General features: G+C 56.1%; 1 protein-coding gene across 6 annotated transcripts in view; it reads left to right on the forward strand.

Annotated features, from left to right (window-relative positions):
- The window catches only part of PEMT (phosphatidylethanolamine N-methyltransferase), an 80,139-nt gene that overhangs the window by 16,209 nt on the left and 36,088 nt on the right, over positions 1-27,842 (forward strand). The gene's annotated exons all lie outside the window — the stretch shown is intronic.

Genomic DNA, 27,842 nt, shown 5'->3' on the forward strand with positions numbered 1-27,842 from the left:
TAATTTGTTGCAGCAGCCACAGGAAACTAAGACAGGGTATTAAAAGGCTGTTGATTCCTGCTGGAAGACATCATGGTCTGCTTGGGAGCGTGCGGTGCTCTTTCCGTTCCCCCCACAACCTGGCCTTGACCAACCTTCAGTCTGGTCTCGCAGCGCTGGGGCCTTGGCTTGACAAGTACAGAGTGTCCTGGGGACACTTTATTATGCACAAGCCCCTCTGGTTATTTCCTGGCCCTTCCAACAGTGTGTTTTTGTGAGTTCACTTGAAGCCACACTGTGGCTTACAGCAACATTCCTAACAGCCAGGTGGTTAGGGTGCATGACATTTGGAAGACAGGCACCCCATGTCTGTGTGTTTGTCATAAGGCTTTTTTCTTTTGTCATAAGTTTTTGATTTGCCTCATTTTTGAGAAAATTATTCACTGGAACATTTTGAGGTCATTAGTGGGAGAGAGCGAGAGCTCTTCAAAGTCGTTTCAGAATGAGAAAAGTTACAGAAACATGTTGCGGTTTAGTGGAGCAGGGGACTGGATGGGAGCAGGAAGCACTGGTCTCGGTGAGGCTGGACCCCAGCTCTGTGATGCTGTGGGGACAAGAATCCCAACCTCGAGCCGTGAGAGGTCACCCTGTGAAACCACTGACTTCGGTCCTCATGGCAGCTCATGCAGCACTTGGCAGGACTTGCTGAGCTGGTGCTGAGTGCATTTCATGCAGTATTTTAGTGAATTGTCACAGCGAAAGCTGTTATTCTCCCCTGTGGAAGCCAGGGTGTGAAGAAGGTCACTCATTTCATTCAGGCATTGCCCGAGGCAGCAGAGCACACGGCCTAGGCCTCCTGCATCTACACAAGCAGGGGAAGGGGAAGGAGAGACAGAGGGCTGGGTGACCTTTGAGCAGAAACCTGCCCCTCTGTTTGGGGGAGCCCTCCAGCCTCTGAGGAAGAGGAAACAGCAAGTGCAAAAGTCCTGGGCTATTTCAGGGAAGAGCCACTGCCTGGAATCTGACAGAGGGAGAATGGAGGGCAGGTTGCAGAGGTGGCTGGAACAGTGGGCTGGTTCAGATTGGTGAGTGGCTTGACCTCACTCAGGTTTTCCAAGTTGACGTGGGCTTCTGTGAGGAGAACAGGTGAGGGGGTGGGGCCAGGGTGGAGCTGGGAGGCTGTCACAGCAGTCGGGGCCCACGATGGCGGACTGGACAGAGTGGCACCAGCAGAAGTGGGAGAAGTAGTCAGATTCTGGGCACAGTTTGAGGAAGAGTCACCTGGATTCACCACGGTTTGGTTGGTAAGTGCAAGAGAGGACGTGTGGCCGGCTCTACAGTTGGGACCTGAGTGACTTACAGTGAGAAATACACATGTGATCTCCTCAGTGTTGAGTACGGTCAACGTGTGTTTTGTTATGTGAATGAGGTGATTTTTGGAAGCACCTAAGGATGAGGGCTAGTTACCAGGGGAACCAACCCTGTGATTAAAGGGTTTCATTCCCACCCCCCTGACCCCCGGGGAGGGAAGAGGAATTGGAGATTGAGTTCAATCACTTAGGTCTAATGATGTAATCAATCATGACTATGTCATGAAGCCTCTATAAAAACCCAAAAGGACTGGCTGTGGAGAGCTTCCAGGTTGGTAAACACGTGGAATGTGGGGCGAGTGGCACAGCCCAAGAGCACGGGCCCTGCCCCCATACTTTGCCCTCAGCATCTCTTCCATCTGGCTATTGATTTGTATTCTTTAATATGTTTTGTAACAGACTGATAATCTAGTGAATAACCTGGTTTCTTCAGTTCTGTAAGCTGGGTATGTAGTTCAGAATTGAATTGAACTGTTGGTGTCAGAGAATTGCTTGGGCATGCCGGGGAAGAAGCCCAGACATCGGAATTGGGTGCAGGATTATAGAGGCCATGGCCGCTTGCTGAGATGGGACAATGAGGGAGGCCAGGGTTAGAGAGAAAGAGAGCTGTTTCTGCCCTGTCAGACTTAGGACGTCCGTGAGACTCCAGGTGAGTCTGGAACTCCGGGCGGTGTTTGGGGCTGGAGACGAGGCCTGCTCTCACAGATCCACCTGCTCCACACGGGGCCCCCACCGTCACCCCGTGGCGCAGCAGCCTTTTCGTGAAGCGCCTGCCATTCCCTGTCCTTTCCAGCCTTCCCCACATGCACACCTGCTCTTTCTCATGTCATAAACATGGGGCCAGGGCTCGACCTCTCCCCGGTACCCCGACACACACACGCAGTTGCTCAGAGGCGCCTGGCCTGTGAGGCCCTTCTCTGGCAGGCATCCTGTCACCTGTGCTCTGTCACCTTGGGTCCCTGCCCTTCTTTGGATGATTCATTCTCTCACCCAGGGCCCTCCCCACAGCCCCCTCCCCACCCCTCCCCTCTAGATCAGCACTGCTGCCCTTGGCGTTGCTGACATTTTGGTCTGTGCTGCGCACTGCGGGATGTTAAGCACATCCCCCGTCTCTACCCACTAGGTGGCAGTAGTACCCATGAGTCCTGACGGTCTCACATGTCTCCAGACGTTACCAGGTTCCCCCGAGGGGCTCAGTTGCCCCTGTTGGTCTGTGTGAGGCAGCCCTGTGTGCCCACTGCTTGTGCCTGTGTGCCCTTCACATCACTGCTTGGCCCTCGGCCTTCCCCATAGCCCAAGAGTCCTGCAAGAGCTGAAGCAGAACCTGCCTTGCCCCGCTCTGCTCCAGCGGCGTGCTCTAGGCACAGCGTGCTGCCTGCCTGTGGTGTGGAGGGCAGACCTCTGTTTCGCCTCGGGCTTGTGCCCAGCGCCGCCTGCATGGGCGGCCCTGCAGGGAGTGTTTACTGGGCTAATGAACTGGGCTCCTTCCCAGTTTTTTCTTGTGGCACCCAGTGAACGAGAGCCATCCCCCTCTGACATTTGCATGTGCATACCCTGACTGTGCAAAGAAAGGGAATTGCAGGGTGTGAAACACAACTGGGTCCAGCTATTCATGGCCTCTCAGGAGAGATAAGATAGGCAGCAGCCCTGCATCATTCCAGCTCCCTAACTCCCTCAGTGTCAGTACACACGTGAGCAAGCCCATGTTATTATAACGTAGCCTTGATCTCTCCTATTGGTTACAGAAGAAAATGGTTCATTTACGTTGGTGTCTTAACTATTATCGAAAGCAAATTGCTTGTCACAGGCATCAAAGCTAATTGCGACATGTCAGCATGTTTGGACACCCTGGCTAAAGTAGGGGGGGTTCATAGACACAGTGACCACATCGTTAATCTTCCGTGTGGGTACCCTTGGGAGCGTGTAAGGGTTATTAGTAACTCTGCCAGGACAGCTGGCGCAAATGGGAACTGGCCTGGCAAGCGAGTTTCTTCAGAGCTGAGGGTGCTTCTGAGGCTGTGCTCTTCCAGGCCCCCAGCCTCAGCCCCCTCCCTGCCCCGCCACCTGCCACATGCCCGTTCGCTCACGACCTTGCCTCTCTTACTGTTTCTTCTGCCTGAGACCCACCGCCCATCCTTCAAGGGTCAGTGGGGAGCCCCTGGTGCATCTGGGCCTCAGGCCCCTTGCTCTGAGTGCGGGATCTATATCGGGGTACGGGCAGCTCCCTCCCGTGTGCTCACAGTGACTGTATTTGATGGATCAGGTGCTGAGGCATCACAGACTTCCCAACCAAACCACAGCCAAAGCCCCAGCCTGGCCCTTGCCCATGTGGTGGTTCCACGTCTGCTGCAGGACAGCCGACATATATGGCGGGCTTGGGCTTTCTTAGGGATAGCCCTCAGAGCCCCCCATCCAGGAGCCCCTCAGTCCTGGCTGCCCACCCTAGGCTGCAGGGAAACGAGGCCCCCCCTGGAGGGTGAGGTTGGGAGGAAGTGGCTCTTCCTTTCCAGGAAGTGGGGTGCTTGCCGCTTGGCCTGAGGAGATTCTGTAGCAGAGGGATGATTATCCTACCCAGTGCTTGTGGCTCCTGGGCTGGCGGCCACAGGCTTTGGAGGGAGCACGGGCAGCAGGACAGTAGGTGGCGCTGTGGCCAAGGTGAGATGCTCCCGGGCTCTATTCCCAGGATGGAGGAGGCGGCAGTGAGAAGGGCAGGTGGGTGTGCTCCACAGCCTGTCCGACCCCTCGCTGTCTTCTGCCTCGCCTGACACCTTCAGTGTGCGCTGGCTCTGCTGTCTCAGTTTTTTTCAGACCCCCAGCCAGCAATCTGTTGGCTCATTTCCGGGTACTCCAGGGGACCCCCACAGGTACCGGGAAGCTGACCCTGCAGATGCTTCGGGCATCTTCGAGGGAAGTAGCCCAGCACCAGGAGAGAGGTCCAGGTCTATCCCCAGAGGTCACATTGCCCTCTGGGTCTGAGTTTCTCTATCTGTGGGGTGAGGACACCCAGCTGAGGTCCTGTTAAGCTCTGAGACGCTGGAACCCACTCACTTTACCAAATCCCATTCTGGAGTGGCCCTGTGCTGGCCCCAGAGGAAGAGCTTTGGATATTGCAAGTGCAGTTTACAGGTCGGGATTTGATTAATAGCAAAGCTCTCAATTAGAGAACATATCGAAAAGACAGGTGACAAGAGAGGGGTCACAAGGCTCCTAGGCCTGAGGGTTGCACAGGGTCTGCTGAGGTGATGGCTGGACTTTGCAGAGGAGCAGCAGGGGTGGGGGGGGGAGCGGTCAAGAGTTGAGAAGACCCTGATGCTGGCCTGCAACCCTGATTATCTGCTAGAGTGTCAGTGAGTGTAAGTGTGCCAGCGTGTGTGTATGTGAGTGTGGAGGTATGTGAGTGTACAGGTGTGAAAGTGAGTATGAATGTATTGTGGGCATGCCAGTGAGAATGCACGTTAGAGTGTACGTGCGTGTCACTCAGCCAGATGGGGGAATTGGGACAGGAGCACGAGCCAGGCTGTCTGAGACCCTCGCTCCCAAGTGGCTCGGAAATCTGGCTTCTAGGGCCTGGCCATGTACCCACTGGGTTCTGGGCCAGTGTTTCTGGATCAGAAAACATCTTCCTCTGTCAGCGCACGTCTTGCGTTTGTGGAAATGCTGAGCTGGGCCTCCTGGCATAGCCTGTGGCACAAGAAGCGTTTTCCTCTGAGCAGAGCTGGCCGGCTGCCTCTGAGACCTTGGCTGTGAGAGCATAGAGCTCTTCTAGCCGGCTGGCCACTTGTTCCTTCTAACCATGTCACCTAGGACACTGTAGCACTCCTGGCTCTCCTTCTGTCCCTCGCCCCTGCTCCAACTATTCTCTGAGCTGGGTTCCTACAGAATGAATGGCATGTCTGGCCTCGGCTACATGGCTGGGGACAATATGCTCTTTGTCACCAGGGACCCATGCTCACTTCCCTGGCCTTGAAGTTGGCTCAAGTGCAAGATGTTCCGTGGTGTCTGCGTGTGTGTGTTTTTCTGAGCCAGGGAGTAGACAAGTGTTTTAGCAGCCCCCCAGCCCCCACCTCCCTGGGGCCCGGTCCATCTCTGAATGGAGAGCCACACCATGAAGCAGCATCGTTTCGTGGGGCTGCTGGCGGCACCTGGCGGGGAGCCTCGAGCCACCAGCCAGGGATAACCTTAGGATCCCCGTGTCCGAGCAACCTAATGATAAAGTGTACGTGGCACCTCAAACTGGGTCAGCTCACAGTCTCTGCCAGGATTGCCTGCAGTGACACAGTTAAGGACAAAAGGGAGGGAAGTGGAAGGAGGCTCTGTCCCCACCCAAGCCCAGGCTCAGGTGAAACCCTGACTGAGCGGGGTTTCTTTCGTCAAGTCCTTCTTCCCCTCAGTTCTTAATATTCTAGAGGTGCGGTCTGAGCTTTCTTAGAAAGCTGGTGTTGTGTGGGGGCGGGGCCTGAGCACCTCTTCCTGGGATGATTGGTGTTTGGTTCTGGTCTCTACAGCATCGTGAGCACCTCAACCACTGTGAGCGTGTGTGGAGTCAACACGATTGAAGCGCAGTGGGTGGGCTCCTGCCCACATGGTTTGGTGCAGATGTGCTTGGGGTCCTTCCCGAGCTGGGGGGATGGAGCAGAGTTAGATTCCCTCACTTTTTTTGGCATTCCCAGCATATTGGGCCCTCCTACTTAGCCCTTTCTGTAGAGCCTTTGGCCTTCAGGGTGGATGCAAGGCTTGGGAGGTTATTCGTGACCCGGGTCCACCCACCCACCTCCGCAGCGTGCGTCCCCTGTGACCTCCTGCCCTCCTCGTTCTGCAGACACAGGCTTCCCTCTCGCCCCCGGCCTTTGTGTAGTCTGCTCCCTCTTCCTCGGAGGGCCTCCCTCTCCTCCGCCTGGCTGCCTCCCGTCCACTCACAGGCCTGTGCTCGTCCTTCAGCTCCTCGGAGCCCCCCAAGCCTGCTGCACCGCTGGCCCACAGCTCGGGGACTCTGTTCAGTGAGAGTTTGTTTCACCTCCCTTAGGCGGCGGGCTCCTGGAAGCTGAGGACCATGGCTTGGATGGAAAGGTGTCCTTCCTTCATTGAGGATGAGCCCTGGCTGGTCTGGGGAGTAATGGGCCAGGCAACGTCGCGCCTTCCTTTCTCCATCTGTGAAGCTGGTGGGTCCTCTGCTGGCCCCACAAGCGCACCCTCAGGAATTAATGAGAAGCACCTGGGAGCCAGCCTGGTGCTGCTGTTGCCTTTGTCCCTTCCCAGGTCTTCTTTTGAGCCCAGCTGAGATTCTGTGGAAAATTTCCAAGGCTTGGGTTTTTATCTCATTTCATGGCCAACCTGCTCTGTGAGCTGGCAAGTGACTTCACTTCCCTGGACCTTTGTTGCCTCATCTTCGGTCTGGAGCAGTAGCCTTTGCCCCACTTTCCTCATGATGTGGCAGCGCAGCTGACGGGGAGGAAATGGGTGCAAAAGGGTTTGGAAGCATGAAGTGCCCAGTGTCATATTTGGCTTGAAAGAGAAGCAGCTGTGGGAGCCGCCTGGCTGCAGGCGTGTGCAGAAGCTCTTGCCTTAGTGGAAACTCAGAGCCTTTTTCTTTCCAGCCACTACCCCAGCTTTGGGCTAAGTGTTTTCCCTTCTCCCAGAATCTCATGTCCAGAAAATGTCTGCGACCTTAGGGATACATCTCGGAGAGTATTTCTGTAGCTGGCGACCGCTTCCTCATATCCAGGAGTCAGGAATTAGTCGGGGAGAGATGTGAGATCCAGGAGATGGAGGCGTGCCTGTTGTTGGTCAGCACTGCAGGGCCAGGCGGTGTTGTGGGTGCTGCTGCCAGGTCCTGTTTGCCAGTTGCCCAAGAGACAACCCTGTCCTTGCCACCTTTGTCCCTGATCCCAACAATGGGGCTTAGCCAATTTCTGGACACCCTGGGTGATCATGAAGAGTGGCTGAACCCAAAGCTGAGCAGCTCGGCCCGGGGTCCTGGGTGAGGTGGGACGGGGAATCAGGCCACTGGATGGAGAATGAGAATTAGGAGAGAGCGTGGGGGCTGGAGCAGAGGGTGGGAGGTAGAGCCTGCAACAATTCCCCAGCCGTAGTTTCCAAAATCAGGTACGTATTGCCCAAGGCTCTGGCCCAGCCTTAGAGGCCAGCCCCTGTACCCGGGACAAAGCTCTGCCGGCGTACAGGTGGTCGTTCACCTGCCTGCTAACACATTTTTGCTCCTTTTGGCTTTGTCCCATCACCCCCTGCTGAAAAGGCTCCGGGGTGGGCTCCCTTGTGCAGCTGGGGAGGCGGCCCCCTCAGTGTGCAGGGCAGTGAGGCAGGGGGCCTACCCCGCCCTCCCTGCCCCTGCAGCGTGACATTTGGACCGACCCTAGCTAGCCACGGAATGGCACACAGCAGGTGTGAGGTTCTCTGGCCTTCCAGGGCGAGGGGCCTGGGGCGAGGACGGGGAGGGCCTGCGTGCCCCGGCCCCCTGACTGGGTGGGTTATCCTTCCTCAGGGTCGTCCTGCGGCTCAGAAAAGGAGTGTGGAGTGGGGAGTGGGTGTCGTGCTCCAGGCACATAACAGGCATCGGTTCCTTTGCCCTATGGATCCGCCCTGCCGGCAGACTGAGTTGTCCTGGCACCAAATGAGTAACGGTTGTGAAGGCTTTGTGGGCAATAGAGCTAAGTACAAATGGAAGGGGTTGTGTGATTTACTGTGATTTGCATTATAAGTATATGTTTGCTCTTCATCCCGGGTCCTGGCATAGGCTTTCTAAAGCCTCTAGAGTTTCCTAAGTGAGCAGAGAGCAAATGCTATATTAGTGAGGTGACTTTGGGGAGCCCCTGTGTCAGTCACCTAAGGGTGGGAGCTGGTTGTCAGCGGCGACGACCATGTGATTGGAGGGTTGGAAGTTTCCGGGACGTCCAGAGCATCGGCAGAGGAGCTCAAGTTTGAGTTCAATCACCAATGAAAAATGAGTTTTAATCACTCACACCTATGTAATGAAGCCTCCATTAAAAACCCAAAAGGACGGGGTTTAGAGGGCTTCCGGGGTGAACATGTGGAGATTCGGGGAGAGAAGTGCCTGAAGGGGGCATGGAAGCTTCTAGCCCTTCTCCTATTACCCTATGCATCTCTTTCCTTTGGCTGTTCCTGAGTTAGAGCCTTTATAATAAACCAGTCATCTAGTAAGTAAATGTTTCTCTGAATTCTGTGAGGCACTCTAGCAAAGTTAAGGGTTGTAGAAGCCTCCAATTTATACCTGTCAGTCACATGCACAGGTGACAACCTGGACTTGAGGTTGGAGTCTGAAGTGGGGTGGGAGGAGGCAGCCTTGTAGGACTGAGCCCTTCGTCTGTGGGACCGGATGAGATCTCCAGGTAGCGTCAGAACTGAGTTAATTGCTTTGTGGTGTTGGATAAAACACACATTGGATATTACTCTTCATTTTATTTGCTCATGAAGTTGTAATTGCTTTTGTGGCCAAGCCTCTATGTCGGACCCAAACGTGCCCTTTCCCTGAGGTGTGCCTGGTACTTCTCTTCCTGGTCTGGTGGTGAGCTCGGTGGGAAGTGGAGGCCGAGTGGTGGTCAAACCCCTATGAGAGGGACCAGCGCAGCAGGAGGGGCTGCAGGGCTCAGGCCGAAGGGCTCCCCTGCCTGCCAATACCAATAGCAATACCCACGGGGACTGAAGCTTCTGCCTAGACGCCCCCTGCTGTCCAGGAGAGTCCATGCCCTCCTGTCGGCACCCAGCCCTTCCCACTGGACTGGGCAGCTCAGGAGGCTGGCTGCCCATCTGCACGCTGGCTTGGTGCCAGACACCGATTGGCAGGGGCCCCTGCAGAGGCCTGTGTGTTTACCGAGAGGCTGGGGAAGTGGCTCATTCTCTGGAGGTGCCCCAGCAGCTCCAGGGTCAGATTTGTGCTGAAGGCCGCTCCAGAGGGCCCTGGGGAGCCCTCAGAGGAAATGCTGCCTCAGAAAGGCAGCTGGAGCTGTGCGGTGGCTCACCTCCCGCCCCAGAACACCTGCAGAAGGGCAAGGCATCTAACCGATTTCACCCCCGGGTGGGACCATCCGTGCTGCCTGCTGGGGTAGGGGGTGCCTCCTGTGCGGAGCATGGAGCCCCAGCCGCTTGCTTCCAGCAGGACCCGGGCTGAGTCTGCTCTGCCTCTGGCTGTGACCTTCTGCTTCCACTGCCCACGCTCCGTTGCTTTGAAACAAACCAGGTGTCCTTTTACAAGGTGGCAGAGGCACTGTGGGCACCTAGGGAGGCTTTCTTCCCTTAGCGTCAAAGACCATTGGAGAAAGGAGTGCTCCTGAGAGAAAGGCTGCCTGTTACAGTTGTTCTTTGCAGACCCCTCCATGTTCTGTGCTGTGGAATCCATCCCTTAGTGAGTAGGCAGGACTCTTAGACACGGTCACAGGCAGGTGGGTGGGCATGCTGGCATTACTCCCCACCAGACTTTGAGGGCAGGGAAGGGGCAGAAGAGCCCTGGGTGGGAGCAGTGCCTTCCACGAAGTGTCATTCAGTGCTGGCTGTCACGAGAGGGAGCACTGTCGCTGCCACCACCACCACCGGATGGAGTTGATTTGGCAGGCCCCGGGGGGCTCAATCCCAGATTTTTTAGAAGCAGCAGCTGAGGTTACTTGACCTGCCCAGGTCAAACAGCTGGGAGCGCATAGCTGGGCCTGGCAGCTGGGGCTGCCGCTCCTATGCATTGCCCACTCTCCCCAGCCCTCCCGCCCCCCCCCCCCCGAGGGCTCGCCTGGTGCAAACACAGCCCTAAATGGCAGCATGGCTTGGCACACGTCGGGCAGAATGCAGAGGCTGCTTGCAGGAACAGGCCCTGGGAGCACATGCTGGGGATTCGGCCCTGTGGCCCCCTTGCCCGGGAGCCTGGGGTGCACGTGTGCACCCTGCACTGACTTCTTGACAGCCTGGCTTCCTGGCTGATAATGTGCCCTGCCTGTGTCAATATTATGACTGCACTTGGACTTGCTGCGGGCAGGGCCTCACATGGGGCTGCCACGAGGGGCAGCCACCTAGAAGGAGTGCCTCTGCTGGGGGCGGGGCGGATGCAGGTGTGTTCAAGCCCGTGCTTGGCCTGTTCAGCCCCAGGAGCCCAGTGCAGTTGGGCCCCCTGCCGCCTTCCCCACTCCTCTCTGTCCATCTCACCAGACTAGGGGTGGGGGCATGGGCCTCTGAGCACGTGAGCCTGTCCTGCCATAGCTCCTAACAGAGGGCCCTGGGGAAGATCTTTGGCTTTTCTGAGCCTCAGTTTTCTCATCCATAGTATAAGCACACAGTCAGGGCCTCCCTCGTGTTATGAAGATAAGACAAGATCACGGCTAGAATGTGCCGGGGCCCGCTCAGCAGCTGTCACGTTCGTCCTTTCTCTCTTCTCACCTCTCACGCTTACTGTCAGCTTCACCTCTCTGGCCGTTCCTTGAGGCCTGGCTGCCATGGGGCTTCTGGTGTGGAATTGTCCTGTGGCTTTAGTCCTTCGTGGTGGCTCAGGCAGGGCAGCAGGGTGTCACCACCCAGCATAGGATCTCACCGTGGTACTGACCACACGACCTCAGGCAAGGTCTTCACCTCAGCTCCATTGTGTTTCCTCATTTGTGAGTCAGGGTCACCATGGGCTTGTGGTGACAGCAATGAAATAATCCACGTGTGGCTCGCAGTGCAGTGCCAGGCGCAGAGTCAACCTAGATAAGTGTGAGCTGTTGTCCTCCAGGTCCTGCCCGGTCAGTGCCCAGGAAATGTTGGGTGACTGAGCTGCCCGCTGGTCCTCCGATCATGGGAGTGACCATGGGGTCCTGGAGGAAGGGCAGGGAAGTTTGTGGAGAAAGGGAAGAGGCAGGAGCGGGCGCACGTGGTTCTGCCTTCGCTGGTCACACTGCGCGTGGCCCCTGTGTGTGCCCGGCTGGGCCCAGGACTCATGCGTGGCCCCGGGGAATGGCAGATTCGTTACAGGGCAGTTCTGGGGAGGTGGGAGACAGTGGTGGGAGTTGAAGCTGGAAGAGTAGCTTTGTGGACCTTCTCAGGAGTTTGAACCTGCTGCTGGGGCGGCAGGGGGCCGGTGGCGGTGGGGGAGGGGTAGCTTGACCGGGTCGTGTTGGCGACGGGAGAGCCCAGCCCCGTCTCTGCGCTCTCTGTGGCTGTGTGTGGCTTTGTGCCAAGAGCCCACTTGGTTATAAGGTCCGCGTGAGAATTCAGCGGCGCTGGTCCCGGTGCAGGGCTGGGAGCAGTGCACGGCAGATGGCTGTGGCCACACTGGGGTCCCAGCCCCACATCACAAACAGGCCGTGCAGGCTCTGTAAGTGTTGGTTGAATAAATCAATGAATAGATATGATGACCGTCCTTTCACTTCTGTGCTGTGAGCTCTTTTTAAAAAATTGCTGAGGTCACTCAGGTTGATGCTGACGAAAACCTGCAGTGTGGTGGGAGCCGAAGCTGGAGGGGGCCAGCTTGGGCCCAGCTTGAGGCCAGCTCCCCACCCGCTGGCAGAGCACCGTGCCTGCCGGAACGTGTTCCCGCACAGGCTGCCGCGTTTGTGCCTCCGAAGCCTACAGCGGTCTGTCCTCATGCAGGAGTGGGATGTTTACGTCTTTCAGCCTCTTCATTGACTATCAAGCACATCACTCGTTTACTGAAGGACTGACCATGGTCTGTCTCACACCATGGTCGGTGGCAGAGGTGGAGGGGTCCAGATCGCCTAACGCTGTCTCCTTATACTGAAAGCATAACATCTCTGCACAAGCTATGTCTGCAAGGGAAACGGGCAAGAGCAGATGCTGAAAGCACCAGGGTTGCTCTCAGCTTGCAGGATCCTGGCTTGGCCTGAGCCTACCTCTTGGGTCGCAGGTCAAGTGCCCCATCCCACAGGAGACTCCAACCATCCACTGTGGAGTAGCCCCAACCCCTGGCAGGGTGTGTGTTGGGTGGGTGGAGGGCAGAAGAACCAAGTCTCCCAAATGCAGCCCATCGTCTGCTGTGGCTGGGATAGGGAGGGCATCTTTGAAGATAGTCAAAGGAAATAAGGGGAACCAAGGACAGTTGTCCACATGAGAAGTTTCTAGATTTTGCTAGACTTCCCGAGTAGAGGTGCAGAGCTGGAAGGAGCTGTGGGCGTCACTTTGCTGAGTTGCCGACGTGAAGGGTGCTGCGTGCAGAAGGCCCTGGAGGTGGTTCTCCCAGGAGGAGGCCACAGGATGAGATGGAAGGGGGGGCCCTTCCTAGGCCTGGAGCATAAAGGGAGCATAATCAGGGGTGCTGCAGAGCGTGAGGGCCCGTGACTATGATTTCCTTTGAGGGGTCTCTGAGCTGAAGCCTGAGAGGCAGTCAGGAAAGGCGCTTAGTGTGTGGAGCACATTAGCTTATGTTCACTCTCTCGGATCCGCCAACAGCCTCCCTGGGAACAGGGCTAATCACAGGTGAGAAACCAGGAAGTCGAGGCCTTCCTGCAGCTCAGCCCTGGACAGCACTCCGGGCTCGGACAGCTGCCTGGGTGGCCTCCCCAACCAACTTCCAGGGGGTGGGCAGAAGGAAATGTAAGGGTCTCTCTCTCTCTGGGGTGCTGTTGCAGCCCTGACTCCTCGCTGTCTGGCCCCGTAGCTGACCTGTGGCTTGCATGGAGGGTGACTGCTGGGGCTCTGAGAGCTTGGTCCCGAGGACATGGTATGGGGACCTCACAGCCTTTCTAATCACCAGCCCGCCAGGTACCCTGACACCTGAACAGAAACCTGTGCACTAGTTTCTATGAAGAACAGGTCAAGATTGGGGTTTCTGGAGGTGGTGAGTGGGGGGCTGGGATCACACAGCGTCCCAGGTGAGAGACTTGCAGCGTTGCCCCAGGCCTACAGAGGGACAGAAGGTCCCCACCCAGGCAGGCTCGGAGCAGCATGTTCAGAAGACACTGTTCCCTGGACTCGGATTTGACACCTTCCACGGTTGGTCAGCCGCTGCGACACCCCCTCCTCAGGGGCTTGGAAAGTCAGGTGTGAGATCCAGTGGCCTAATTTTAGACCTTGGGTCTCCATGTCAAAACAGCAGTAGGATCATTAGAAAGAAAACGACAGCCCAGCCTCCACCCCTTGTCAATTGTGAAGCAAGCACATTTCCACTGGGGGAGGGGACATCCCAGGGCTGGCCCCGGTGGCTGCTCTTCTGCTTGGGGGGTGGGTGGGGTTAGGGGTGGGGGGCGTGGGGGCGTGGGGGGGGAGGGTGGCTAGCTGCGCTGAGTTGCTCATTTTACCCTGAAGATGGGGAGCAGCGCTTCACTCATAGGTGGTAACTTGCACCCTGAGAGATGGAAGAGCAGGTGCCCTCGAGGGTAATTGGGCCCATGAGATAGGACTGTTGGTTTAGTACCTTCTGGGAGGAACCCAGAAGTTTGTCATCAGTGAACTTTCCAGTTTTTAGTGAAATTTTAAATGCCCCAGGTGATCTTTGTTCTGTCTTCTTTTCAATCCCGCATGTTCTTCCTACACTCACACGTGGGTGCCTTGCCCTCCTCCGGGGCACGGAGCCGGCTCAGAGTTCCTCTCGGGCCGCTGGGAGGGGGCTCCCTTGGCCCCTGCGCTGAGTGGCCCCAGATGCTACACTTTTTCCGGACTCTACCCCTTGTCATCTGTTGTCTCACTACCTGTCGTGTCTCCTTCCCCACCTGCCACTTGTCTGCCATCCACGCAATCAGGTGCGTCGCCCTGAGATGGGGGCACCATTCCCACACTGCCCTGGGCTTGGACACCCCTGCTTGGAGGCCTGGGAAGGTGCATGACCTTCATCACCTTGAGGACAAACGGCAGCTCCAGCTCCTGCCTTGGTCCCCGCCCTCCTGACAGCCCCCGGCCTCCTGACAGCCCCCGGCCTCTCAGCCCCGAGGACAGGGTTTCTTTGTTGTGTTTCGTATCTCTGCAGTTTTGTTTAAAATTTTGAGTGTTAGAGCAGGTAGTACACATGCGTGATAGACATTCAAGGGTACAGAGGGAAAAGGTCTCCCTGGTGCCTTCCCTGCACCCCCTTACCCGTGTTGTGGGGACCCTCCTGAGATGCCCTCTGCACGGGGGCTCATCTGTGTGTGTAGACCCCTCCTCCCACGTGCACGGCGGTCGGCGCGTCCCACACCGTTTCCTTCATAAAAGCAGAGGGTGCTGATCTTAGAAAAATAATGGTAACTAGTATTTACAAGTGTTTGCTGAGCACCCGCCTCTGTTCTAAGTAACCGCTTAAGTAGTGCTCAGTGGGTCCTGGACATTGTTCGCCTTCGCACCCACAGATCCACTGCATTCTTTTCAGCTGCGGCGTAATGTTTCCTTGCATGGGTGTCCTGTGATTTAGTCACCGTTCTCCCACTGGTGGGCATTTAGTTTGTTTCAGACTTTTACCTCCATAAACAGTGCTGAAGACAACATTCTTATGCTGCAAATACAGGCAGGCTCTGGCCGTGGGATTCTGGGCCCAAGAACGAGTGTGGCGGTGACTGTGAAGGAGACGGGCAGGGAGGCGAGTGTGCTGCGAAGGCCCAAGGCCGTGCGTGCTAAACCGACTGCCGAGGATGGCCCGTGCGTGTGACCTGATCCCTGAGGGCCCCAGGGGACCCTAAACCCCGTCCCAGCCACGCATCTGCCAAGCCAGCAGGGGCTCCTGTTTAAACTCAACCTGCTGAGTGACACGGGGAAGCAGTACAAGCTCATCCCCAGAGAGACCATCCTGCAGCCGGCAGAGACTGTGCTGTTCTGTCGGGTCCCTCCTGTGACAGACAGAGCCACAAATGTGCCTGTTCTCAGAGGTCACGGGGAATGTTCTGGCGAGTGGGGGGATTAGCATAGAACACGGCATTTTGAACCCAGCCTGTACCCAGTGAGGAGAGAGAGTCCTCGTGCCCAGCGTGCTGTCCCCTTGGCTGTCCGGCATCTGTTTCAGGGACAGTCGCACCACTCTGTGAAGGCGATTGGGTTTCGCTCAGGACGCTGCCTTCTTATGTTCCTCCCTACTGCTGGGAGGTGAGCTCCCTCTGCACCTGCTCTGCCCCCCGCCCTCCTCACAGCCTCTGGGAGGGCAAGGCCATGGTGTAGGTGCGCGTGGACCTAGTGGGCATGAGGGGACCGAATGGCCCTGCAGGCACTTGCCTCCCTGCCATCTGCTGGGCTGGAAAGCTGACGAGTCCTCAGACCCAGCAGGAAAGCACTGCTTTTGCTCAAGGGATGGACAGATTGTCTCAGTTGTGGTAACAGACGGACTGTGGGTCCAGGCGGTGTCAACCTCAGTGGAGCTGCCTGGAGGCTCATGAGAATGCCCTGTGCTGTCTTTGCAACTTTTCTGGAAATCTAAAAGTCTTCAAAATAAAAGTTTACTTTACAAATGCCATGAATGCTCGTCACTGCAGAGGGTCGGTCCCACTGCCTGGTCAGTGAGTCTTTCCAACAAATGTCACTGAGTTTAAGCATGTGCCTGGCTCCCTGATGGGACTCTCTCCCGTCTACAAGGCTCGTGTCCACTATGGAGCCCTCATGGACACTGGGAAAACTGGGCAATAGACCGTGGTCCCTCTGGGTCCCTTGAGAGCTCAGGCGAGATGTCCTGCAGTCTTGCTCACCGCCTCTCAAAGTCATTCCCCCTCCCGCACGCCCCCAGCCTGTGGGGCCACCTCTGCTCGCTGCTCCTGACCTGTTTGCCCCCCACCCCCAGGTGTGGAAGGCCTGGTGTGCGCAGCTCACGGATGCCTGAGCCACTCTTTGTGACTTGCTGGTTCTGATCCACCTCAGAGGGTTCTTGTGAAGATGGAGGAGTCGTTCCCTGTCCTTGGGGAGGTCGGTGTCAGTGGCCACTCGTGGAGAGAACGCCCAGCTGTGCTTGCCTTCTAATGGGCTCCTTCGCGTTAGTGCTGGTGCTTCTGACCTGACGACTCGCTGGAGTTGCAGGTTTCCTTCTCCTTCCTCTTAGCTCCTTTGTCGTGCCTTCTCCACCCTCTATATGCAATTTCCCTTGTCACGTGTTTGGAATTATTTCCCCCAGAGTTCAATTGCCATCTGTGGTAGGACTTAGATTTCCTCTGTCTCTCCCTACTGCCTCTGGCTTCCGTCATGTAAAGACACCTCACCTTGCTAAATATCAAGTCTGAGATAAAAATGAAACCTTTGAGCCCACTCAGTTCCCCTCACTGTCCGAGTCCCTGGCACGGGGGCCCCGAGGGCCCAGGCACTCATCCTGCCCAGGATCTAGACGTTAAGCGGGCATGAGGCCTTCCGGCATCGCCTGGCCCGGCACAGATGCGTCAGCAGGCCTGGGGGACCACGTGGGGAATGGGAGGCCTGCAGGAGACCAGAGGCTTTTGCAGGCCTTGTTTATCTGCCCGGAGGACGCTTCTTTCTGTTTTTGGTGTGGTGTCTCCTTTTCACCCCTCAGGCCTTGGAGATGTCTGCCTGACACTCCCTGCCCCACACTGGAGCGCTCCTGAGGGCATAGGCCACTCTCGCCTGTTCTCCTTAGTGCCCAGTGCCTGGCACTTGGCAGATGCCCCATAGCTGCCCAAAGAACTGACCTGTGGTGTGGGAAGCCTAAACCTGGCCTTTGTTTGCAGTTGAGTTTGGGGTGGTTTGTAAATACTTCACTTGGCCTCAGAGGTGTGAAACAGCCGTGTTCCTCGCCTGCTGAATGATTTCCTGTTGAATAAGTTCTCCTGAGTCTCTGCAAATGCTGTCCCGCTGTCCATATTAACAGCAGAGCTGCTAATAGGGAACATTAGTGCCACCTGAGGAGGACTGGGCTGTGCTGCGAGCACATCTGGAGCAGGACAGTGGCGTTCAGCTCGGGCCCTTGCAAAAGGTGCAGGCTCCCTGAGTGTCTTCAGCTGCTCACCTGGCTTCCTCTGGCACTTAGCCTCACGCAGAGGCCCAGCCCCGGGCCACCTCTTTTCTGCCCTTTAAAAGGAGAAGGAAGAAAACTAAGCCCAGTGGGCAGAGGCCTGGGTCAGCATGCGGCAAATGAAATAACCCCAACTTAGCTTTGACGGCAGCTGTGAGGATAATGAGGTGGCTTCGCTGGCATATAAACTCGGTAATTATCGGGAGCTAATTGGGATTCTGTGGTCTGCGTCCAGATTGTGAGCCCTGTTGGGTCATCCAGAGCCCACCCCGTCCCCTTGGCCACAAGCCACGTCATCCCTTAGCCCTCCCCCTGGAGTGGAAGCTGCTCCTCCCTCTTCCACCCAGACCCCCACCCCCCACTCCCAGGAGAATAGTGAGGCTCCCTGGGGCTGGATGCAGGTTGGCTTTGGAGCACGTTTGTGCTACTTCCTTGAGCAAGAGGCCTAGTGGGCTGGATGGGGAGGGTGTGTGTGTGTGTGTGTGTGTGTGTGTGTGTGTGTCTGTGTGTGTGTGTGTGTGTGTCTGTGTGTGTGTGTGTGTGTGTGTGTGTGTGTGTGTGTGTGTGTGGAGGCTGTTCTCTCTGCTGCTCCCAGCCCCGCAGAGGTCGCTTTCCTTGTCTTGTTATTTTCTTTCTCTGCCCTTAGCAGACTTAGCAAATGTCAGAAAGGCTTCGGGTTGTTTCAGTCCTGTCGTGCCCAACACCCCTTGTGAGATCGGCACTTTCTTTAAAGCCGACTTCTGCAAAGATCTTAGAGAAAGCCTAGCTGCTTCCTCAAGGGGGGAGGGGCAGGCCATGTGAATGTGTGCCTGCTGGGCTCAGGACTGCCAGGCTGGCGCCAGGACCCCAGGGAGAGTGTGGGCTGGCCAGGCCAGGGTGGCGGTGGGGGCCAGCAGCTTCTTGGACTCAGCTTGGCTCTGCCACACACTCTTCTCCCTGAGACTGTCGTTCCTTTTGTTCCCCCATAAGTGATGGCTTTGTCCAGGCCACTGCAAATGCAGAAGTACTGGGCACGCACACTTAGTATGTGGGGGTCCAGCCAGCGTGCCTGAGCACAGGACTCCGGGAGGTGCAGAGGAACGAGTCGTGGCCCCTCCCCGGGGGTGTTCATAGATGGCTGGAGGAGGGAAGGTGGGTACAGAAAAGATTTCGGGGCTCAGAAGATGGCTTGCTGTGAGCAAGGCACAGACAAGGTGGCCCAGGAGCTTAGAGAGGGGACAGAGCAGAGCAGGCTGAAGGCATAGAGCCCCTGAAAAAGATAGGCTTTAGCCAGAAGAGGCGGATAGGAAAGGAATGGCTTTCTCAGGCAGAAGGGAACTTCCTTAATGGACACATGTCAAGCAGAGAACAAACCCTCCACATTGTCATATAGATGACAGAGCATCATGCCACATTTGCTGAAGTCACAAACGCTGTGATACGTGCCCCTCCCACCCTTCATTGTACCGTCTCTGAAACTAAGGCCATTTCCTGCCTCAGCACAACTTCGTTATCACAAGAGAACATTCTGAGCCAAGTTTGGAAGCAGAGTAGACTTTGTTCTGAACTGGAATGAATGACTGAGTCACTGGCTGTGCGCAGCCTCTAGGGGGACGCGAGGGGAGATTGTCGAGGGCCTGCTGTGGAGAGTCGGGTGGAGGAGCTGAGGCTGCGCCCCAGGACGCAGGACAGATGGGCTGCTCCCCAGGCCCACGGGAAAGGCTCCTGGGGCCTGGGCTCCCTGGGGTGGGGCCACCGAGGAGGCTCTTCAGGGTAGCCTGCCGGCAGGGGTGTGACGTCCGCAGACAGAAGGAGGGGACAGCACCTCCAGGTGACAGTAACAGTATGAAGAGAGTCATGGGATCACATACTGGGGACGGGAAGTGCAGGCCTCTTGGGGTGCACGCTGGGGCAAACCCGGGCGCCAGGTGAGGCGGGATGCTTGGACGGTGCAAAGCTTCAGGGTGGCGGCCTGTTCGCATTCGACCATTCGAAGGTGACTCCTGTGGGTGGGTCAGGTCCCTCAGAATGCCGTAGAACGAACAGCAGGCCCTCGTGGCCAGCACTGTGACATCGATCGCAGAATGGGCGTCTGTCTCTGAGGTCCCCGCTGGCCCACCTGACGTGCCCGGGAGAGGTCAGGCTTTCCAGGGGCGCATCCTGGCGAGGGACTGGGCCGTGCGGGCCAGACAGTCCCACTGGCTGCCCCAGGGGAAGCTGAGGACACTGAGTGGCCCTTGGAATGGGAAATGCCCTGGGCCGAGGCAGGCTCACTCAGGAAGGAGCAGCCCAGGGGGCCACCTCCTGCTACCTGCATTCGGCCTTCTCCTTCCTCCAGAGCACATTTCTAGATCCCTTGATGGAAACACTGGAGGTTGCAGAGTGGTAGCTCAAGCTGCCTGTGTTTCGGCCCCAATTTCACACATAGGTAAAGTTCTTGGTCGGTTGGGAAAATGCTCTTGGGCCCCAGGCCTGCTGGCCAGAGCGTGAGGAGGCGGGCCAGGTGCTGCTGTTCTTGGAACTGTAGGACGTCGGAGTGGGTGGGGATGTGAAGTCCATCCCCCCAGTGTGGTCTGCCCCAGCGAATGTGCCAGAAGGAGGGTGGCCTGGAGCTTTGTGGTTAGAAGCAGGCTCTGGCTGAGCCACCTAACCTCTCTGCACCTCTGTCCGCTCCTGTGTGCAACGAAGTGCTTTGCTCAGGGGTGGTGGTGAGGACTCGGAGACAATCCCCGGGCATTAGGCTGCACACAGTAGGTGCTCAGCTCTGCTGACCCCGTCCAGGCCTTTAGCACAGAGGCATTAAGACTCTCCTAGCAAGGCTGTGTTACTGAGATTCCTCGATGCAGGGAGCTCACGCTTCGCACTCCGCCCTCCTCTGGAGGCACGTTACATGTTGTTACAGGTAACTGACATTCACTAGGGTCACCTCTAGTGAATCGTGTGCACGGTCAGCTGTCTTGAAAAGGGCATAGCTTGATTTGGCCTCTGTCTCATGAACCAGCCTTGAGGCATTTCGCGAAGGGGCACTACAGCTGTGCTCTGAGCAGGGGACTGGGCTTGAGGGGGCGTTTGCTGTGCTCAGTGGCCGCTTCAAAGGGTGGCCACTTCTAGGGCAGAGTGTCGGGGCTGGTCCCTTCACAGTGCCACGAGCCTGGTGGAGGGCCACCAAACTGTCCCGGCCCTGACACAGCACGACTTGCTGTGGGACTTACTTGCACATTGGAAATAACGCTCCCACACCAGCCACGTGCCTGAGGAAATCAAAGGAGGGAGAGTAAATTGTGGAGTAATGATGGACGTGCAAAGGAAGAGCACAGTGGTGATGCTTCGGGAGAGCTTTCTGGCAGTGATGGGTTCAGTAATTGAGTGGCGTGTGAGGGCCTTCAGAATGTCCTGGAACAGCATAGCTCAGTCTTGATCTGGTTAAAATGCACACTCTGATGCGTCGGGTTTGGTGGGGCCTGAGAGTCTGCATTTCCAGCAAGCTCCCAAGTGATGGCCATGCTGCCAGTCCGGGGCCAGGCAGCCAGAGCGAAGCAGACTGTGCCCCCAGACCCCCGTGGCATCAGGACGCTGCAGACAGGGCAGTGTCTCCGGGGAATGGAAGCATGGCCTCCTGTCATCCTGCACAGTGGCCCTGGTGGCCTTGGGCCCTGCACCCAGGGCAGTGAGGAGAGCCACAGGCCCTGGCCTGGCTTGGCATTGGCTCACAGCATCCCCACCACCTCGAAGGTCCACTGAAGATCAGACAGATGCTGGACACGAAACAGGCTCGGAAACCCACGAGATGCCCCAACTGCCAGGATTGGGGTGCTGTCGTGGCTGAAAGAGTAAAACCAAGCTTATCTTTCTCCCATGAGAGACAGTCCCATGAGAGACCCTGCCCTTGACCTAGCTGTGTGCTTGCTGCAGCACAGCTCACTCTCTACAAGGCGCTGATCCCCTGAGAGCTAGGCCCCGCCCTGCCCTGCAGGCGCCCTGCGTGGGTCATTGGAGGTGGTGCCGGGGAGGCGGAGAGGTAATCCGGGGGCTATGGTGAGGTGAGCATGCTTATCTGGGGTCATCTGAGCAGGCTGTCTCTGTCCCTAGCCAGGGTCCCGCCGACTGTGTCATGCGCATCCACAGAGACCGTCCCCTTTGCTGGACTAACTGCAGGAGAGCTCAATTTCCTCAGCACAGCTTGCCTTAAAGAATAACAAGATTAGCTGTGCCCTCTGGTTCAAGCACTACATTCTAATATTCACTAATGGGGTTTCACTGGCCCCGAAACAACTTTTTTTTTTTTTTTTTTTAAAGATTTTATTGGGAAGGAAAACAGGACTTTATTGGGGAACAGTGTGTACTTCCAGGACTTTTTTCCAAGTCAAGTTGTCCTTTCAGTCTTAGTTGTGGAGGGCGCAGCTCAGCTCCAGGTCCAGTTGCCGTTGCTAGTTGCAGGGGGTGCTGCCCACCATCCCTTGCGGGAGTTGAACCGGCAACCTTGTGGTTGAGAGGACGCGCTCCAACCAACTGAGTCACCTGGGAGCTCAGCGGCAGCTCAGCTCAAGGTGCCATGTTCAATCTTAGTTGCAGGGGGCAGAGCCCACCATCCCTTGCGGGAGTCGAGCAATTGAACTGGCAGCCTTGTGGTTGAGAGCCCACTGGCCCATGTGGGAATTGAACTGGCAGCCCTTGGAGTTAGGAGCACAGAGCTCTAACCGCCTGAGCCACCGGGCTGGTCCCCCGAAACAACTTCTTGGTCGGAGGCAGCACTGGGCAGGTGGGTGCTGGGGTGCTGGGCCCAAGTGGTCCTTGCCCTTCCGGTTGGCCTTGGAGCCAGGGCTGGCAACCCGTTCTTCTCTGGCCAGGGGGTTCAAGAGGAAACCCTTCTGCAGTTGAAGACCAAGCTGGCAGTCCTGGGCACAATCCTGACCTCTTGCTGTGTGCTCTTGGGCAGGTCAGTTCCTCTCTCTGAAGCTCAGGGTCCTCACCTGGAAAATGGGCCTGGAAATATTCTGGAGCCCTTGAGAAACGTGGTTGGCTTCTGCTTTTTCCCTGCCACAGCCTCAAGTCTGGGGGCAACCTTTCAAGCCCAGTGACCAGCCTCCTGGCAGATGCCACCACTGTCCTGCTCACTGGATCTGGAGACCAGGCCCCTGGGGATGAAAGCTCACCTATACCCCGTTGCTGTTGCAGCCTGGCCCTCCCAGGGCCACCCTGCAAGTCGGCAGACAACTCATCTCCCCTTGCCCGATGGTTAAGTGGGTGACAGGCAGCCAGCCGCGTGCCCTGGAGAGCTGCAGAGGGCTCTGCAGTCCTGCCTCCCAGGCGGTGGGCAGCCTGGGCCAAGGAGGTGGGAGCTGGGGGCGGAAAGGAATCTGGGGCTGAGGTGCTCAGCCTGCTGTTGCTATTTTCCCCAGGGCCCCCGCCCCATCCTCCTGCAGGCCCCCCACCAGCACCTTCTATGCTGTCCCCTCCCTGCACTGAGCTTTTCTGTGCTGCTTTCAAGTCTCAGCTCAGATTCTCTCCCACAATGGTGTGTCTCTGGCCCCTAAGCCCCCACTCTCTCTGCTCTTCATGCTGGCTGGTGGCCCTTCACGTGCTCCTGGGCCTTGGGCGGTGGAGTTTAGGAAATGCTCTCTGAGTGGGGGGTGGGGGAGGGCGGGTCCTGGCCAGTCTCTGCTGGGGGTCTCCCACAGCAGTAGGTGGGGGTGGGGGTGGAGCACGGAGCTCCTGCAGAGAGTGTAGGGAGACAGGCCAGTGCCCCAAGGGCCTCAACTCCCCTGTGGAGAACCCAGGACTCAAAAAACCCAAGGACTGTCCAGACCAGCAGGCTTCAGGGGAAATGAAAGCAACTGCATGTGCCGGCCTGAAACCCTGTAAGCAGCTGTCTGCAGCAACTTTATTTACAATAGCAGAGTCCAGGGATAAACCAGTGGGGGTCCACCCACCCACAGCACAACCCCCCCACCCAACCCCCCTGGCATCCATGGGAAGCAGCAAACCTCTGATGCACTTAGCATCTGGGACAGGTCTCAAAGCTCCTTGCGGAGGGAGGAGGGCTAGGACTGCATAATTCCACCTGTGTGACCCGCTGGACAGCACAACAAAGGGGCAGAACACAGGTCAGGGGTTGTCCGGGTAGGGGAGGGGACATGGCGGGGCTGGCTACAAAGGGTGTGGATGCTTTTTAGGGAGATGGAAATGTCCTCTGTCTCAATTTGGCGGTGACTACTTGACGACATGTGTTTGCCAAAATCCATAGAACTCTATATTTAAAAGGGTGCATTTCTATTTTACGTGAATTTTATTTTTACTTCTATGAATCTGATCAAAAACAATTTTTTTAAGGCTCCTCTTCTAAAATAAACCTTTTCTCAGAAAAGGAAACAGAAGTGCTGGGTGACCATCGGTGCTAACGCGGGGCAGCTGGCGGGGTGCTGGTGCATCTCCTCACCCGGCCTGATGCCCGGGAAGGGCCCGGCTGCTATCGAAACCCTGCGTATCCAGACAACCACTCTGGCTCAGCACCAAATACTTTCAAATTTCCTTTCCGTGGCAGGCTGAAGTCCATGTAAATATTGACCAAAAAAGACAGACCAGGTTTTGCACTATATTTGGTTAATAGTTGAAGAGCCACTCACTGTTTGTCTATTTTTCCAGTGCCTTTGTACAGGTGGGCCTGTTTCATTAAAAAAAAATCCTAAAAAGCTGTGCATAAATCAAACATTGAAGTTCAGTAGGAAAGCCCATATATTTAGATGAATCTCTGATGAATCCTTTGATAAAGCATTGACCTCTCCCTTCCCCTTTCGTGTCCTAAGTAAAATGTAAAAATAGATACTTGGTCTGCTAACCTCCTGGGACAGCGGGTGTCGTGCTCTTCCTGTGAGAAGCCATGAGGTGTATCCAGGGAGTGTCAGGAGCTCGAGGGGCTTTCCTACAGTGAACTGGGTGGCTTCTCTGCTTCCTGTCAAGGTGGGGACCTTGCAAACTCCCTGTACCATCGTGGGACCCAGGCCCTACACTGGTTCCCTGTTGCAGAGACCAGCAGAGCAGGTCACACAGGGTGGGCCTTTGAGTCCTTGCAGCCAAGCTGTCCCCTTCTGAGGACATTTGCCAGCTGAGAGCTCCCTGGCCCTCTACTCAGACCCTCCCTAAGGCAGCAGGTTGGATGCCAGGACGAGATCCCACCCAAGTCACACCTGTGTGGCCAAACATTCCCTGAGGAAGGACCCTGCCCTGGACCCTGCCATGTCCCAAATGCCCTCCTGGGACTCATCAGGGCGAGCGCCTCGCCCACGGGCACCCTGTGGACCCAGGACTTGAACCCAGGCCGTGTCCTCCCCACCTCGCCTGGTCTCGGGCTTGCTGGCCTCCCTGTGGGGCAGAGCCTCTGGCCCTGGAGCCAAGAGTGGTCCAGGGCTTTCCTTTTCCCACCTTTTCTTATCTCTCCTCCCACTTCCCCCGAAAGACAAACACCTGGAAAGGAGAGGTGGGCGGGAGGCAGAACCTGATTAATCGATAGATGAGTTGTACACACAGCTGTCCTGTTTGGGGTCAGTACAGGAAGAGGCTTCTGTAGGCTGCTGGGACCAGGGTGGCTCCCAAGTGGGGTTGGATGTGGGTGGGGGCAGGTGTGGCAGGTGGGCTGTGTCCTCTGGTGAGGTGACTTCTGCCTCTGTCCGTGGTCTCCTGTGGGGGGGGCGGGACCTGGGGGCCTGCAGGATGGGAGCTGCCCTCTTGGAGGTGTCAACAGGGTGAGGGGAAGGCAGAGGACAGGACCACGGCCTTGTGGGAAGGGAAGGTGGCCACTGGGCTCTGCTCGGAGCAGGCCCCCAAACACTCCCCTTTAAAAAAATTTTTTTTCAGTATCTTTTGTTTTTGTGGTAAAATACACATAACGTAAAGTTTGCCTTTTTAATAGCCATTTTCAAATGTCTAGTTCAGCCGTCTTAAATACACTCACCTTGTCGTGCGACCATCCCCAGAACTCTTCATCTCGTAAAACTGAACGTCTGTACCCATTAAACACTAATCCCCACTGCCTCCCCCAGCCTCTGTCAGCCCCATTCTACCTCTGTCTCTGTGAATCTGGTTATTCTAGGTATCTCATACAAGTGGAGTCACACAGTGTTTGTCCTTTTGTGGTTTCACTTGGCATAATGTTCTCAAGGTTCATCCATGTTGGAGCATGTGTCAGAATTCCGTTTTTAAGGCTTAAAAATATTCCATTGTACACATACACCACGTTTTGTTTATCCATTTACCAATGGTGGACACTTAGGTTGTTTCCATGTCTTATTTATTGTGAATCACGCTGCTATGAACACGGTGTACAGATATCTCTTCAAGACCCTGCTTTCAATTCTATTGGATACATACTCGGCAGTGGGATTGTTGGATCACATGGTAATTCTGTTTTTAATCTTTTGAGAAACTTTTCCACAGCAGCTGCACCGTCTGATAATCCCACCAACAGTGCACAAGGGTCCTATTCTCCACGTCCTCGCTAGCACTTTTCTGTTGTTGTTTTTTTTTTAAAAATCATAACGATCCTAATGGGTGTGAGGTAGTAGCTCATTGTTGTTTTGATTTGCAGTTCCCTAATGATTATGTGCTCGTTGGCCATTCACATACCTTTGGAGAAATGTCAAGTCCTTTGCCCATTTTTGAATTGGTTATTTTGTTGTTGTTGTTGTTCCTTCCTTTGTTCCAGGGCAGCACTGTCCCAACACTTGGGACGTGGCCATCTTTGAGAACAGGGGCTTAGAGAGCACAGTTTGAAACTCAGATGGATACAGGCAAAGGAGCAAAATGTGTGGCATTGTCTAGCCCTGAGTCTCTGTGAGTCCGCTCTGGTCTGCTCCCTGGCCGGGAAGGGCCTCTGAGGCTGTCTGATCACCAGTCAGACAACCCACTCCCTGACCTGCGAGGGCCTGCTTTTGGTGCTGGCTGAGGGCAGGTTTCCCACAGGTTTGGGGGGTGTGGGCCTTGTGCCGCCCCCTCAGGCTCAGATAGACCATTAGCACCACTAATGAGAGCAGCTCAGAGGACGAGCCTGCCTGACAAGCCCCAGGCTCCAGCTGGGCTAGCCTGCCTCTGGTGCTGTCCCAGCCAGTGCGGGGGCGTGTGTGCCACCAAGCCTCACCCAGATGCCCCAGGTGTGACAGGCCCTCATGAGGGGAGGGCCTCTCCATGCCATTAGGGCCCTTCCCAAACCCACAGGAGCCACATTTCGGTGAACTCAGCTTTCCAAGTCTGTTATCTTCTCGCCTCCCAGCCTCAAGCAGGGGTTGCCGTTGGAGTGCAAGTTTTTTTTTTTTTTAACTTTTATTTATTTTAAGTGTGTGTTTCCAAGGCTCATCAGCTCCAAGTCAAGTAGTTGTTTCAATCTAGTTGTGGAGGGCGCAGCTCATTGGCCCACGTGGGGATCGAACCGGCAACCTTATTGTTAAGAGCACCGCGCTCTAACTGAGCTAACTGGCTGTCCCCGGAGTGCAAGTTCTTGACAGAAGGTGACAAGTATCTTCAGGCCTCCTCCCCTAGGAGGAAAGGTCAAGAAGCTGCCTGGTGTGCTTTGGGGCCAGACGCACTGGCTCTCCCCTGGTAACCCCGGGCCTTTGGACTTGGCTGAAGTGTTGGGTGAAGCCAAGGACAAAGGCTCAGGGTCCAGGGGACGGGAGAGGGTGCCGGGAAAGTGGGTCTTGGGTTTGTAGTCGTTGCTCAGCCTCAGGGCTCCTGAGAAGACCCCACACTGAGGCCGGTGGGGGCAATGGCAAGATACCAATGATAGGGGCTGTCTGAGTACAGGCTGCTGCCAGGCCCCTTGTGGGGGGGTCTTTATAGGTGGAGAGAGGTCACGAAGGGGCTGAGAGAGGTGGAGGGGGGGGAGGGGTCAGTTGGTTAGAGTGCGTCCTCCCAACCACAAGGTTGCCGGTTTGTCTCCCGCAAGGGATGGTGGGCTGCGCCCCCTGCAACCAACATTGGTAACTGGACCTGGAGCTGAGCTGCGCCCTCCGCAACTAAGCTAGAAAGGACAACAACTTGACTTGGAAAAGTCCTGGACGTACACACCGTTCCCCAATAAAGTCCTGTTCCCCTTCCCCCTCCCCTCAAAAACAAAGAAAAGAATGTGCTGAGGGATGGTTGACTCTCCTGGGGCCGGGGGTCAGTACAGACCCTCCACGCGTGGGTGAGCATCCCTGTACTCACTGTGTGGCGAGTCATCTCAGTGAAACAGGCAGACAATTGTGTGTCCCTCATAGGACTGTGCAGACTAAATGGCAGGGCCGACGAAAGCAAGCGCCGTGTAAGCGTTAGCTGCTGTTGAGAGGCCACGGTGAGAGCTGTGCTTGTCATTATCTCGCCAGAGCCTCACTCCGATGAGATTATGTCCTAGAGGCCTCGGTCACACGGGGAGAGAGAACTACAGAAACAACAGCCACTCCAGTTAATCAGCCAGAGATTGTACCAAGATTCCTCAGAACCTGAGGGAAGGGCATGACGCTCAGACAAGGAACCCAACTCTTAGGGTTCAATTTATCAATTTTTTTGTTTTTAAAGGAATCATGCTTTTTGTGCTGTATCTAAGAAATCATTGCATAACTCAATGTTATAAAGATTTTCTAGTATGTTTTCCCCCAAAAGGTTTAAGGTTTATATGTAAACCTTAAGATTTT

Source organism: Rhinolophus sinicus, chromosome 12 (genome assembly GCF_057876585.1).
Source record: "Rhinolophus sinicus isolate RSI-liver-muscle chromosome 12, RSI-T2T, whole genome shotgun sequence".
Lineage (NCBI taxonomy): Eukaryota > Metazoa > Chordata > Mammalia > Chiroptera > Rhinolophidae > Rhinolophus > Rhinolophus sinicus.